Source organism: Corvus kubaryi, unplaced genomic scaffold (genome assembly GCF_017639235.1).
Source record: "Corvus kubaryi isolate FWS band 111438036 unplaced genomic scaffold, C.kubaryi_AGA036_p1.0 134, whole genome shotgun sequence".
Taxonomy (NCBI): Eukaryota; Metazoa; Chordata; class Aves; order Passeriformes; family Corvidae; genus Corvus; species Corvus kubaryi.
This window is the reverse complement of record NW_024580668.1, coordinates 6,906,099-6,919,746: the sequence shown is the minus strand read 5'-3', so window position 1 is coordinate 6,919,746 and position 13,648 is coordinate 6,906,099. Positions and strand designations below refer to the sequence as shown.

At 42.3% G+C, this 13,648-nt stretch overlaps 1 protein-coding gene across 2 annotated transcripts in view; it reads right to left on the bottom strand.

Annotated features, from left to right (window-relative positions):
• The window catches only part of ZBTB46 (zinc finger and BTB domain containing 46), a 52,814-nt gene that overhangs the window by 22,964 nt on the left and 16,202 nt on the right, over nt 1-13,648 (bottom strand). The gene's annotated exons all lie outside the window — the stretch shown is intronic.

Below are 13,648 nucleotides of genomic sequence, written 5' to 3'. Positions count from 1 at the left end.
ACATGAAACTACAAAAATTACACACAAAAAGGGCTGTTGGCCCATTTTTAAAGTGCATTAAACAAATTGCAATTACCTACTCCACAATCTGCAGCAGCAAACACAGCTGACACACTCAAAGCCCAGCTGAGCACCTGGCAAATGGAGCTGAAGCTTCCCAACAAACTTATGCCTTTGTGGCATTTCTCCTCTCAATGTAGAGGGAAAAAACCCATATCCAAAGAGAAGGCTCAGATAATGAGCTATCAGATGCAAAAAGAAGCTGTTTCGCAGATCCTGAATATTTTATTGCCTCCTAGTTTAAAAGAGATTTAAATCTACTTAATGCAAGAGGGTACTATTAGAGCTCAAACCAGTGGTAGGATACGTATAAAATTAATACCTGCTGCTTTCACACATTCACCTTGCGCTCTTCAGGGCAAGGAATTCAGGTGTTGTCCACACATAGCAGTGCAATAAACTCACTCCTGAACAGAAGCTCAGGAGAGGGGAGGAGGCAGAGTGGGGACACTCCAGCACTCGGCTTCCGCAACTTCAAACCAGGGCAAGGCATTAACCTGCAGAGCCTTATTAAAAAATGCTAATGAGGACACTGGGACTGTGCCCACCTCCTGTAACCTGGAAAACAGCTGAAGGAAGATCATTATTTTTAACTCCATTTTACAGGTGGTGGCTGCCAGAGAAAGATGCGGGGACTCACTCAAGGTGTCCAGCTTGCGGAGCCAGGAGCAGCCGGTGAATTTCTCAGTCCCAGCTCAGAGCATATCAGATTCCAGAATATGTTCAGATTGGTTTTACTAAGCTGCACTGTTCTGCCAGTACATCCTACTGCTAGGCTGTCCCTTTAAAAAACAAACAGCCTCAAAGGAAACAATAAGGAAAAAGCAATCACAGGCAGAGTGTTCCCACACCCCGGAGATGTAGGGAAAGCCCAAGGCCGGGGGCTACAAACACAGGAGGAAGTTCATAAATGTGAACTACCAGAGATGTTCTCTGTTTAAAACAAACCATTTTCCCTCCTCCATCTGTGTTTCGCTTGTATTATTTCATATTATCAGTTTTATTAAATCTTAGCCAAGCAGAAGAATTCAAATACTTTGAATTTTTACGTATTTCGTCATCCCTCTGTCAGCAGCTCACAGGATATCCACTTTTCTAGATGATAATGAAGATTTTTTTAAAACCAGCCAGCATGCCTACATTAAAAAAAAATTAGAAGACAGTAAAAAACCAGCAGCTGTTACAAAAGGTGGTGAAGGAAGCAAATTAAACTTTAGCCCATTAAACTGGTAAGGTGACAGAGAGCTTCATCACATCAAAGCCACGATAACAGCCCTGTTCCACTGCCTACACGGGGAATCACAGCATGTAACTCAGGCCAGAAAGGGTGTCTGCCCACAAAAATGTGTTCCCAAATAACCAGGCAGGCAGGGAATCACCTTGTGCTTTCTGCCCTCCTTTCTCAGAGCCTGTTACAGCTGCTGATTGACAGTTGCCAGAATCGGCTGCTGCCCGCTGCACATAAACACTAATTGCTAAAACACACGCAGATTAATTGTAACCACAACAAGACATTAAATGTTCCTCAAAAGCCAAGATTAGAGACAGACAGCGAAATAGATGCTTCAGAGCTCCCAGTATTTATAGCTGATGTAATCTAATCAAACACACATTATGGCAAAATAAATATCCACTTAGTCACATAAGTACTAAAATACTCTCAGCACACCAAAACCCAAAAAATGCACCAAGTTCCTCTCCACGGTGCCTCCAAAACCACTTCTCTTTTCTCTAGAATGCAGCTCCTTTTAACAAGATTTAGCCAAAGAATTATATGAATCGAAAGCATCCGTCACTTCCCAGTAATCCAAACTGTTTACTACAGCGCTTCAGCCCCACGTAAACCAGGCTTTAGTCAATGAACTTCTATTCTGCAATTATTCACTGCCACGGGGCCCAGAGCTCCATCCCAGCCCTCCAGAGCTCGTTTTTCACCCTGCTGGGACAGCCCCTGGGACTGCAGGGCTCCACACGCAGGAAATCCCAAGCTAAACACGGGATTAATGCTGCTCGGAAAACTGAGCTCATTAGTCTCTTTAGCAAATCATTATTTTGCAGTTATTCTATTACACCAGCCTACTTTCCAAAACACAGAAGCTTTAGAAAAGCTTTCTTAAGTTTGTTGACTTGGATGAATATTTTATTGTTAGCTTTTACTGTCAAATAAAACACAGGGCCTATTTTTTGACAATTTTGGCAACAGTACTTCCATGCAATTCTGGAAACAATAGTAAAGTTCTTCCCTACACATGAAAGCATCACATAACAGGGGTACAAGGACTGTATCACAGAGGTCACCCATCCCAGCTGAGCTCAAAACACACTTCATTCCCAGCCACACAAACCAGCCAGGCTTTAATAGATCCAAGAAGAGGAATAAACCTCACACCAGGACAACAGAAGCAGCACAATATTCCCAACACACCCAGAGTGGCTACTGTGTGAGCTCTGGAAGTCCTATAAACCAAGCTCCTGTCACAAACCCAGGAATGGGAAAACCAAGTTCCACTTGTCAAAGAAAATCAAGCACTACAGACATCTGGCACCCCCTTGGAAAGGGCTATGGCACAAATCAAAGTAATGCAATGTACTAGAAGTATCCAAATGTTAATGTGATAATTTATTTTCAAAGATCTAGGAAGAAGCTGACAGTAAAAAGCATTAAACCTAGTCCAATGACTGAGCAAAACACACATGCCATCCCAGAAACAGCTAGGAAAAGCTCCATTTTAAAGACTCCATTTACTACCTTAATTAATTACTTTAATAAGCAAACCAATTCTTTTTCTTATATTTCTTCTCCCTGTTTCTATCATTTTTTCTCATTACATCTTAAACTCAGCTGTTACCAAAGTACTTCCTCAGCGTCTGCTTCTCTCACACCACTTATTTCTTGTTTGTACTGTGTTTTAACCTTCTCAGTAAACCCCCAGTGGGGTTTCCCAGACTCCCAATGCTATTATTCTCTTTCATTTTTTTTTTTTAATTATTTTTCCCCCTTTTCATCTTTTATTCCTGCTCTCTTACGTAGACTGTTGAACATCTAGAAATCAGTAGCTGGAGAACTAAACCCATGAGAAGAGAGAAAGGCGTGAATAAAAGCCATACAAGGTTGCATCGGCTGCTGGAAAACTCAAAGAAACAAGCTTTTTCCCCAAGAACTAAAGGCAATGTTTTGCCAGGTCGCTCTTTCTCAATATTGCCCTTTTCATTACAGTCTTGAGATAAGAGGGGATCCAAGAAATCTTTCATCCTCTCTTCAAAGCCCTGTTTAGTGTGGCAGGAGCACAAAGCAGGGATGTTTCTCCCTCGGTGTTCCGAGTCTCTGGGATGCCGGGGTTGTGTGACGGAGGTGACCTCCAGCAGTGAGGGGGGAGCCAGCCACAGGCACTGGAGTCCTTCAAAGGATGGCAACAGTACCTCACTTACCATTTACAGAGCTTTAAAACAGTTCCTGTGTGTTTCTCCATCAACCTGGCAAATTTCAGCAATCTCTGAGGAGCACTCCCAACCCCTCCTCAGCCCCCCTGGAATGCAGGGGTGTTTCATGAGCCATTCCTCCAGCACACCTTTCTGAACTGGAGGTCTCACTGATCAGCACCTGGAGTAAACTCTCTGCAAGTCCCACAACCTCCAAAGACGATGGCAATTCAAGTCACCTCCTGCCACAAAAAGCTCCTGACCCTTTCCTGTAGCTCACTCACTGCAGGACCCATTTTGGCAGAATTACTGTGGAAAGGTGAACAGAAGGAAAGACACTTTTGAGTACAGGAGTCTTGCTGTCAGCAAGGCAAGAACCAGGGAAAGTACAGTCTGGAAAGAGGAGCAGCTGGAATTACACCTGAAGTGGTGTCACCAGGCAGGGGAGTGAGAAATCATCCTGACCTAGGGCAGCGTTACTGCTCTGTCACCTGGAGTCATCTCTAAGAATTGCAGAATAAATTACCTTGAAAGTAACTTCAGAGCTACTTTTAGATTTAGATTCCATGGCTTGTACAGCCCAGTTGTGAATACCAGCAGGGAAGACAGAGCAAAACTTCCCCAGGTGCTTCCTCCACCTTTTGACCACTTTGTGAGGAATCTCCTCCTTTCACCCCATGAGAATCTCCCTTCCTGTAATTCGTGTTCATTACCTCTCATCCTTTCTCAAGGCACATCTGACAAGGGTCTGGCCCTGGATAATCCACCCACCCCCCTTCTCTTCTTCAAGGTTTTAAACCAAGCTGTCTCAGCCTCTCCTCACACACATCATCTTGATGGCCTCAGCTGCGCTTGCTCAAGCTTGTCAAAGTCTTTCTTGGCCTGGAGATCCCCAAACTGGATCCTGTACTCCAAATGCTCTTCCTAAGGCAGGCAGCCAGCCTTCCCTGGCTGCCAGGGCACACAGCCTCCTCTTCAGCTCCTTACTCACCAGAAGACATTTTCTGCAAAGCTGCTTTCACTCTCCTTGGCTGCCAACCCAAACTGCTGCACAGGGTTATCCTGTCCCACATGCAGGACTTCACACTTGTCTTGGTGGAATTCCTGCTGTGCCTGGCACCGCTGCCTTCCAGCCAGTCATCCCTCCCAGCCTGGTGCCATCCAACAACTCACTTGAGGGTTCACAACATCCCACCACACGACTTGTTAATGAACAAAGTCAACAGCATCGGGCCTGGAAGCAGCCTGTGATGGATGCAGGCATCACACTTTCTGGGGCAGATGTTTTGGATCTCCTGCACACAGCTGGATAATTTTCAGTGTGATGGAAAATTTAGGTGTTTTTTTGTTGTTTACAACATGACAAGCAGAAAGGGAAGAGGTCTCAGCATCAGCAACTTCTCCCACCCCAAATTCCTGCACCCTCCCCCTGCTACTCCCTCAGTGGTACCAAGACCACACATATAGTTGTGATTGAACTTGAGACAGGAACTAATATGTTAAAAATAAACCGATTTATTTTAAAAAGTTATTTTTAAATACAGATCAGTTCCTCTCTCTGGTTCTCTACATGGTTGCACGGAGATTTTCACCGGAACAACTGCAGGAGAGCGTGGGGGTGCAATTAAATACCAAAGGAAAGTGGGAGCCACTTAAACTCAGCTTTTGTTTCAGGTACACTGCCAAATTGTGACCCAAAAAAACTTAGGTGAAATCAAAGATTTAATTTTCTAAGGTTCTTCTACCTATTTGGGTCAAGTATCTGCTTGACAGTAGATTTTATCTAGAATTCCAGGGATGATGTTTCTTGTGTAGGTTTAGGAAGGTTTGGCTTGATCTCCTTCTGTACAAAAGACAATTAATTTTTAAACTCTCAGGGAAAAAAAAGAAAAAATAGCTTTCATTTCATAGTGTGCTTTTTGATTGGGAATTAAAAAAAAAAAAAAAGAGCACACAGGCTGGCAGAAAAATGACAATGTTTTACCAGCTGCTAAAAATATCCTTGAAGTTTGTATTTCAGTTCCCTCCTCCTTTCTAACAGAAATCTTCCAAAAGTGTTTCACAACTCACTGTTTGTTAAGCAAACCCCAGCGTTCTCACCCACTGCAATATTTACATGGGGAAGTGATGCCATGAGTTATATTGGGTTTGATTTGCACTGTTTTACAACCATAACAGCAGACATGTGGATACAATAAATGTGCACAGCATTCAGAATCAGCTCCAATTTCCTAGAGCAGGAAACAATCAAGCAAACATAGATATTTAACCACAACACATATGATCATTAAAAACTGCCTTTATGTTAAAGGCAGTAAGATATATTAAGTGAATCCTTATGGAATCAAAAACTTGGTCTCCTTGAGGCTGTGCTTTCCCACCCCTCTTCTTTCAGATTTGAGTCCCACTACAGCTTTTCCACCACGACTCAAAGCAGGGTGACCTGGCACTGTCAGGATTTGAGTTCTGAAAAACACAATCCTGCAGGAAAGTGCCGATTCCCAATGCTGCTTCTGTTTCTGGAGGGCTCAGGAGGAGCCCACGCCAACTGAGGCTTCAATATAATTTCCTAGCCTACAGCCATAGGATGTTCATTATCTGTGTTTCACCAACAGAAACATTCTCCTCACCAGCTCTAGAACACTATTGCTAAAATAAACCAGGCTTGTTCTACACAAATATGACCTGGTTTTATGTTGCTATTCCTGCAGTGTATTCCAAAAGCTCAAGCGTATCCCCATCTTTGTCATCCTCCTCAAAACAGTAATCAGTGTACAAGTAACTGGAAAATTCCCTCCACTCTTCCAGGCACCTGGAAAAAAAATAATCAATTTTCATCTCTTTCCCATAATATTTGTTTTTCTACCATTGAATCAAGCTCTGCAGACACTTTTCTGTGGTCAGCAAAAGGAGCTCCTGGCCCAAACCCTGCTCCTTGTTGCTGCTCCCCCACCTCCTGTTAGTGACCTCAACTCAACCGTTCCTTGCGCTACAGAGCAAATCTGGCCAACTGCTGATCTTCCTAAAAAAGGATAAACAGAACCAATCCAAAAAAGAGAAGAATGGTTAAACTGGGTGAGTTAATTGTTTCTGAAACTCTTCTAAAATGGGATAATGAAGTATCTTTGCAGGAGCAAGAATGACTGGGCAGTGCAGAAATACCTGATGCCACTCTTGTTTCTCCAAAATATGCAGAGAATTGTGCAGTAAAGTGATAGACACTTTAAAAGTACTATAATATTAACCTCTTTTTCCAAGTCTCCTAATTCAGGCAGTAAAAGGAGTGACACTATTCCCTGCTGCTCCTTGGGACAGAGGCAGACACAAACATGAAGGGACAGAAATAAAATGTTTTCCTTTGGAAACAAGTGCCTTGAAAAAAAAAAAAAGATAGAATGAAAAATAAATCAAAAACCAGTACAAAGAAGGTTGGGTTTGATTCCCAGGCACTGCATCTGAAGAATTAATTCCTAACTATGTTTTAATGCAACAGCAGCACTGCAAGTAGGGAAATTAAAGTCCTGGACAGGGCTGATTGCAAAGTAGGACTAGAATTTATGTTAAAATACTAAAACCTTCTTGATTTCTCACTTGTAATTTCAAAGTAAAGAATCAAAAGGGGTAAAAAGTTTTGGAAAAGTTGAGATCTCTGTAAAGAAAAGCACAAGGAACAAATAAAATAGTGAGAAGGGCACTCAGGAGAGGGGAAATGCCTCTGATCTCTGGAGTTAAAGCAGATTAAACAGAATCAGAACTGCTACCACGGGGAGGAGGAAGAGGAGAAGGAGGAGGAGGAGGAGGGCTTGGGAGCCTGGGGAAAATGGAATGCAGGGTGGGGAAAGGAAACAGACACTGAGCTTTGAGCTAAAGCTGGTTTAGGGTGGAACCATTTTAAAGCCAGGGTGTAGCCAGGGAGTAAGTGTGTCTGGGTTTAAAGCAACGATTTTAGTTTCCAAACTTGAAAATAACCTGACCTAACCCTTCAATAACAAACTCCAAAGTTACTCCTGCAAAGATTGTATCCTGATAACCCCATTAGCCTGTACCTGTGGTGATACAGAGAACCTGAATTATTCACTGAGCACCCTCTGCAAAATTCTCCATATGGACACAGAGATCAGTGGTGTTCGGCGTGGGTTTTTTTCCCTTTAGTTTTGCATTTCGAGGCAACTCTCAGCCACCTCCATGCTGTGCACTGGTGCTTCAGGCACACCAAGAGTTCCAGAGAGGGTCCAGAAACCTGGGCAGCTCCTAAGCCTGAGGAATGCAGGCTAAGCCGATTTCGGGCTAAGAAAGAATTCAGGGGGTGGCATAAGAGCACAGAGCTGTAACCCCTCCACGTCTGGCTGCATCACTGGCCACCAGGGCTTATGGTGTCAAAAATATCTCCCCAGCAAAACCCCCTCAATTGTAGCAAAGACGGTTTTAATACCTTGCACCATAACTGCATCGTCATGGCTGTAAAAGAAGGTGGGAAAATGCAGTAATGAACTTAATTTTCCAAGTGGCAGGCAATTTGTAGTTTACTATTACCTACCCTCAAAAAATACTCCAACACCTTTCCAATAAGCTGTTTTGATCCAAAATATCTATCCTGCTTAAAAAGTGATCTTTCCAAAGTGAGGTATAAAAGAGGTTTAAGTAACAAACTAACAGCAGTAAAGTATTAAAATTTGAGCCTGTGTTGGTTTTTAGGACATCAGACATTCATCTGACAACTGAAATTTTAGCCAGCCCAGTTTTCAGTCATGGCTGTAACAAACCATTAAACACCTGAAGTTTTCCCACTGCAACCAGGACTCAGACCACAGCAGGTGGACTGGAGACTCCCTTTCTTCAAAGCAAAGTCCATTTAAAGGAAGAGTAACCTCCTGTATTCTGTCCCAGTGATTTTTCTGGCTGGATTATTTCAACACTACATGCTTCCAAAACTTCTCTCAGCACCTCCTTCAATACCTTCATTTTTGTCTTGTAGAACAGAGCAAAAATCTTTAGGAGTTCCTTAAACACCTGAATTCTGAGTACCAACACCTCACTCATATTTCCCTCCTTTTCTCATTTTGCAAAATCTGGATTCCTCTAGTTGGACTAATATGCTTACCAAATACCACAATGGAAACAGGAGAATTTTCAGGGGAATTACTTATTTAATAATGACTTGAAAACATGAATCAAGTGAAGATTTGAAGATATGCATTGACAATGGGACAGAGTTATAGGAAGCCCAGTAGCTTGCTGAGAAAAAACCAACTTTTTTTCAAGAATAAAATTGTCCTGTAATAAGGCAATCCACAAATTCACCTGCCTGCACTCAGGTCCAGAGACCTCACCTGCAGAAAATTAGTTGAGCTCATCTGGAAAGAGCTCTTTCTTGCCTGTCTCTGAAGCCTTTTGCAATGTAAGCTCCCTATGTGATCCAACTGTTCAGCATCTGTGCTCCCCAACAGCTCCTGTAATCATAATTTGCTCTCTGGAAACCAAGACAGAAAAAGGGATGGGAAAAGGCTGATGACACCAGCTGTCTTCAGGCTTCCCAGGGAGCCAGCAGCTCCCTGCAGCAGCCACTGCAATCACATGTGTGTCACTGGAAAACGAGCTACTTGAATGTCTCCTCACCGGGAGGGAGGTAACTTGTGCATAATTAAAGATTTTGATGGGGAAAATGTTAAAGGAACTGTGAACTCTGCAAAGTCAGAAGGATACAGTGAAGTCCTGCCTGTCCTTCCCATGGAGGTCACCACTCTGGGCTTACTCAAGTTCTGAAGCTCTTCTTAACAGAACACAGAAATTCCACTACATGTATTAAAGGAAAGGAAAGAGTTCCCCAACTGCAGCACCTTTAAAAAGGGCTGTTCTGTTTTTAAAATAATTAGCTTCATTTCACAGTCAATTGGCACACAGAAATTCACTTGCAGCTTTTGGGTGCAAACACTCAGAAGATGTGTGGGAGTATTTCCTTGGAAATAAATTCCTGAATCATAACCACCATGCTTGAACTAACACATTAATAAAGCTGTCAATAAATCCTTCAAAAGACACCCTTCTAGTGGCAGAGTTTTCCATTATGTGAAGAGGCAAAGCCAGCAACACTTTGCTGGCTTAACAGTGAAGATATCCATCCTCTTTGGCAAGAGCCTTTCAAACACCACCTGATCCTGTAGTCCATGCACTCAGGATGTGTAATCCTGTAAAAATTTTATCCAGCAAGGTTAAAGGAACAGGAACCTAAGGCAAATAAAGATGTTCAAGGCACACGACTGCTTCTGAATTTCATAAGCATCTTTGACACAAAAACTAACAAACAGCAATATGTTTCTTTAGAAAACCTATGAAATTCAAGAAAAAGGGATAAAATAAAAGGCAGACCTGTTCTTTTGGCAAGTCCATGGAGGAAATTCTTCTTGGCTCAGTTATGAAGAAAGTTATTATTTATAAAAGCCCATCCTTCAGTTTACTTTGGAGAACTGCTGCTTCAAGTTAATGTGGCTTGGTGAGGAAAACATATATATGAATGTTTCCTACAAGGAATGACAGACTGACATCCTGAACAACCCAAACAGGATGAGAAAGAGAAAACCTAATGTGTTTGATGCTAAACAGACAGTCCAAATTAATAAATAGGAACTAGCATGAAAAGATGGTGCTCATCAAGCTTTGTGCTTGACTGACACCACCCTGGGAAACTGAGAGCTGAATCACAGTCTCAATCCAGCACCTCAGTTTTTCATTTGTATTCTTTTGCAAATCGTATTTGATTATTCCTTCTTGGATGAAAAAGACAATCTTCATGGCAGACATTAACAATCTCTTGCTATTTCCATTATGTTAGATTACCATTAATAAGATTACTCCAGACATTCCTTTTTATTTTAATCTCCAATGTTGTCAAATTCAAAGACTCTCAACAGCACCCCACCAGCATATGGGAAATCAACTGTTCACAAAGAATTTTCTTACCCTTTCAATTTAAATAAAACCTGTGCCTTTTTTAGAGATGTCATTGATTTGTATTTAAATAGTCTACTTAAATATTTGGAACACTTTAATACACCTGCCTGTACTGGTAAGAATGTTTTTCCCACTGAGAGCAGCACCACTGCTGAGTATGAACGAGCTGAGTTGTTCCAAAAGCAAAGTTTCAGTGATTGCAATGTGCTTCTTTGTAATATAACAGGAATTAAGTAACCCTATATAACAGAGGAGTAGGAAGCATATTTTTCATCTGTGAATATCCTGCCCCAAATAATCACTGAATTCAAAGGGTGACACAATAGTTACTTACAAGATTCCCCTTCCAAAATGCTGCTGAAATGCAGTGCTGCTTGCAACCACGACCAAAAGAGTATCTTGCACAATTTCAGGAGGAAGACTGAACTTTGAAGAAGTATTCTCCTAAATCAGCTTTTGCATTTCCAGAGGGCACGTGTTAGCCCAGCAGTACAGAGGCATTTGTAAACAGCACCCCAGTGATCCCAACAAGAGCTTTCAGCCTTAGCAAGCAGCATCTTAGAATAACTGATTAGATCAGAAAAGTGAACGAGCCCCAAAGAACAAAGGGTTCTAGGTAACTTTCTTTCCTCTCAGTTACTTCTGAAAGAACATTCAACACCCATTTCCTCCGTAAGTGAGCAGCTTTCCATCTTAGCTGTGAACATTGCTGACAGGGACACTTCTAAATAAATGAGGTAAAAGAGAGCCCTAGACTATGAAGCCTGTTTTAAGAAATGAAACCTGACATGACTAAATCAAAGACAACTTCAAGCTGAAATTTAAACACAACCCAAATACTTGTTACAAGTGTCTGCACTGTGTCATTATCCAATTGCACACAAGAAAAATCAATTATTGTTCACACTTACGAGTCAAGTCTGCAACACCCCGACAGCACTGCTGAGTTCTAACAGGAGAGGGAAAAACCTGGGGTATCAAAACCCAACCTAGGCACAACCCTGTAGCTCAGGAGGTGGAGAAGTTTGCAGGAAAATATCTCCCATCTGCTGGATATGGGAAAGACCCATGCAAGACCAGAAGATCTTGCTGCTTGCAGGGCCCCACAGACAGGGATGTTTTTGGGGTAACAGGGTTGCTTTTACTTCACAGTGAAAGAGCAGCAGCCTCACCTGAGTGCCCATCTGATTTCCCCCAAACCACAGGTTTACCACACGAGAGGCTGCCTACAGACAAGGTGCAGCTGAAAACTGAACATGTATGGATCTCAAATCCTTTGAAATCATACCAAAAAAATCCCCAAGGACACCAACTTGACCTAAGACACATGCAGGGCTTGCAGAGACAATCCTGGCTGTTAAGCCCACAGGCACTCGCCCCACAATTTCAGACCCCACAATGCAGAGGAACCTCCCTTGCCAGCAGGGCAGAAAGGAGAATTTCACCTGCATTCACCTCTCCAGATGGCAAATATGGGGAATCCAGGAGCAGCTCAGTCTCCACACACCCCCCCTTTTTCCTCACGGACACGCTGCTCTCTGCCAGCACAGGCAGCCTCTGAGCCAGTTCAGTCTGGACAGCAAGAAGTGTTGCCATTAATTTTTTCTTTTTCTTTTACCAGCACTACTGGAATATTGAAACTCTTCCCCCCGGCCACCACCACTCAGCTGCTCTTTTCCCACCACTGGAACCACCTCCTTTATTGGAAACTGCATTTCAGACAAGATTGGGAACAAATAATTTGATGTGCCTGCTGACGTGCTGTCTCAGCACTGTGCTGAGTCAACCCCTCAAGCCACCTTCCTCTCATCTGCAAACAGGCACTGCAATTTAATTCCTTAACAATTAGGAATTAAATAATCTAAGTTTCATTCAGCTTCCAGTAATACAATCTCTTCTATTCTGCACTATTTTCAGTAAAGACACTCAATCTATACCCAGCTTTCCAAAAGGCTCAGAGCTGCAGCTCTGTTTCTGCAGCCACTCCAACATGTCTGGCTCACTCCAGATACCTGTCCAGACCCACACCCCTCAGACAGTACAAGTGATCAAGCTGTTTTTATGGGATGCCACGGAAAATGAAAAATAGTTGCATGAGAACAGAGACCAGGAAATCCATGCTGAGTCTTCACTCAAAACAAGGATAAAATACATGCATCGTAAAAATGAGATTGTTCATAAATCACTGTTATCTTAAATTATCTCGCATTTTTCTTCTAACTGACGTTGTTTAGATTGTATCATCAGCTAATTAGAATAATTACATGCAAGCTTGCTGCAGCAGATAACCATAAAGCATAATAAATCTCAAGACATTTGCAGAGTTACTGTTCAATGAAAACCACATTTAAGCTCCAGTATGTGAGCAACTTCAGCCTCCTTTTTCAGCCCATAAAGACTTTTAAGACTTTCAGTACTCTTTGTATTGTTTTTTTCATCCAAATTTGGCAACTTAAAAGTCTATAATCTCACACACCCTTCTCCTGGATGACTTGGATTCTGGTATGCAATGAAACACAGGCTAACTCACAGCACAGACTAAGTTCTTGAAGTCAGCCTGAGACAGTTTACTAACACACTTCCTTAAAGTCCTTAGAAAAAAAATCCAAAACTCCTAGTTCAGAAGCATTCCTGAATCTATTTATTGCCACTGATTAATGAATCAAATGGGACAGTTATCTTGAGACAAAAAAATAACTACTGAAGATTCATGGGAAGTCAAGAAAACAATTTTCTCGCTGGCTACACACTTTAAACGCAGCCACTTGTCTCAGACCACAAGTAGTCACACATCAAAATACACTTGAAGCCATAGTAGTGCCTCAGAAAAACATGTTGTTCTCGAGAGTTACTAAACACTTATCCTGCCATAAGCAGCGACAAGCTGTGGTGGTTTTCTTACCCAAGAGAAAGTGACACCTGAATATCAGGAAATTCTGAAGATGGTATCGGTAAGACTAAATTACACCTGTGTGTGTGGTGTAATTACATCATCAATATACGGCGCAAGGAAAATTCTTCAACCTTGACATCAATGCACACACCTGCTCAAATAAATTCCTTTAACCTTTTCTCTCATTAATTCCAACAATTAGAGTGGTGGTTTTGGGGTGATTTAGGCTGTTCAAGGCCAAAACAAAACTACCACTTTCACAGGAGAACCAGCCTCCATCGAGGCTCCTGACTGAACCACACAGTGCTTGGTGCTTCTGAATTGCTG